Consider the following 2285-nt stretch of genomic DNA (forward strand, 5'->3'; position numbering starts at 1 on the left):
CTTGAAGGCTGAGAGACTGGTGTCAGGGAGTGCAGACTGTGGTGTTGGTGCTCTGGGTGAAGGGTGGTCAGGACCCTCACTGCAGTAGTAGGACGAGGAGAGGTGGGAGCCTGAAGCCCTGGAGGTTGGTGGATAGAGTACAGAGTGAGCTCGGCAAAGGAAGCCAGTGTTGTGGGATTGCCACGTGCAGATGGCAGGGAACCGCCCCGTAGAAGCATCGGTGTGAGGCCAGAAAGGGACAGGAGAAAACATGGGGGATGATGGGGACAGAGGCAACCCCAAACCCCAGGGAGGGATCTGCCTGGAGGGGATGGAGTGACGGCCAGGTGGCCTGAGCGGGGAGGGGAGGGTGGTTGGTGGTTTTGTCTTGCTCTGGGCAGGAGACTCTTGTACCCCTGTGGAAGTAGGGTGGGGGTAGTGACCAGAATGCTGTGGGAGTAAATGGGGATGAATGATCGGGTCAGAATGCTAAGGATCTGGCGGGCTCAGAACCAGATGCAGAGGCAGAAATACAGGGCTCCCTCGGCGAGGAAGGAGGGAATGGGGACACAGTTGAGAGGTGGGCGGGGCACGCTGCCAGGTTTGGGGCTGAGGGCTTGGAAGCGGCTGACAATCGCACCATCTCCCTGGGGCTTGGCAAGACCCCTGCGTACCCATCCTGCGTTTGTCTGAAAAATCTGCTGCCGGAAGCTATTCGTTATTTTCTGTCCCATTAGGTGTCAACCAGAAATCGCTTGGAGAACAGAAGGAAGAAGAAAAACTCCGAGAACAGCAGGCCAGGGAACGAAGGCAGGGAGACGAGCAGAGGCAGAGCAAGTGGCAGGAAACTCTGCAGAGGGAGCAACGAGAACTCGAAAAGCTGGATCAGGAGAGGGTAGTGATGCTGGTGGGAGAGGGAGCCCCCTGGGTCTCCAAGTCCTAGGAGGAGCAGGGACGCGAACCAGCCCTGGGCGCCTGAGGAGAGCTGTGGAGCACACAGGCCTTCTGGCTCGAGGGTAGCAGGGCCAGCCCAGTCCCATGCATCCTCATCTGGGCCTCGCAACAGGCTCATGAATGAGGAGGACCTTGTTTTGCGGTTGATTTTCTCATCGTAAATGAGGTTAAAAAAAGAGCCTCTTGCTTCAGGGCTCCCCTGTCCTCTTTTCTTTGATGTGCTCCTGGCCCTTAGGCTGGTCCCAGACAGATTACTCAGGCCACTTCACTTGTGCCCCTTTGATGGTAGCAGTGACTTCAATTAAAAAACAGTTCTGTGGCATGCGGGTTGTAGGTAAAGGATCAGGATTACATTACTGTGTGTTTCTCAACCCTTATTAGTTCTAAAAGATGTATAGTTCCTATTCTGGTACCCATCTGTTTCAGAGGCTAATTGAACAATCATTGAAGTTGGAAATGGAAAAAGAATACGAATCAAGTGTTGAGGAAATGAAAGACAAATCTAAATCTGTTAGTGGTGAAAATCCTTTAGAGAAATACATGAAAATCATGCAACAGAATCCAGACGAGGACACCACGGATAAGGTGCTGATCCTGTGGACGGGCGTCTGTGGGTGGGGAGTGCTGAGGGCTTCTGTGGTGTACTCGAAAACCTCGTGGTAAAGATCTGCCATCTCTACTGGAGACAAAGGGAAAAGCATAGAAAATCTGAAGGTCACATAGAGCTCCAGCCTTCTCAATATCTGACACTCCTGACAAATCATGGGTTTTGTTTGAGTAAAAGATGGAGGAAGTTTTGATTTGTCAAAGTTTGTAAAAGTTGGGATATCTTATTATTTTCAGAACAAGAGATAAATAAAATGAAAGCTCTATGATTGAATAATGAATGAGTTAGTCCTGAGACAGTAACATTTTGTCTAAGTCTAATGTACTATGTTGAGAATACCTTCCAGGTAGCTTATTCTGATGTGCTTGCTGAATGTCATGTTTAAAAGTCACTGCTTTTATAGACTCAGTTACTTATATATTTCAAAAACAGTTCTTAGAGAAATCATAAAGTTTTAAATAAAATGAATATACATCTAATTGCAAAATTCCTCTCCCCCCCTCCTCGTTGTGTCAGAGTTCCAAAAAGGTGGTCCGAGAGAGCTCACAGTTGGACACGCTGCCGTCTAGTGACACTAAGGACAAAAGGTATGGTGTCCCCATTTATCATATTGCTGGTTCATTCTCAGCCAGGGAAGTGTTCAGGTATTTGAGTCTGCCTGTAACTGAATCAGTCAAAATGACTGACTTCAAAAAAAAAAAAATCTATTGCATTTTATTAACCTGTCAAATTACTGATAAAAATC

The 2285-nt window shown here is 48.2% G+C and overlaps 1 long non-coding RNA gene across 1 annotated transcript; it reads left to right on the forward strand.

Annotated features, from left to right (window-relative positions):
* Nucleotides 1-6: 6 nt before the first annotated feature.
* On the forward strand, nt 7-2267 carry LOC105002060. The gene is made up of 3 exons (XR_826911.1): nt 7-874; nt 1360-1518; nt 2057-2267. It is a non-coding gene; the product is annotated as an uncharacterized LOC105002060 (long non-coding RNA).
* Nucleotides 2268-2285: the final 18 nt, after the last annotated feature.

This window comes from Bison bison, unplaced genomic scaffold (genome assembly GCF_000754665.1).
Source record: "Bison bison bison isolate TAMUID 2011002044 unplaced genomic scaffold, Bison_UMD1.0 scf7180017855293, whole genome shotgun sequence".
NCBI classification, from domain to species: Eukaryota; Metazoa; Chordata; class Mammalia; order Artiodactyla; family Bovidae; genus Bison; species Bison bison.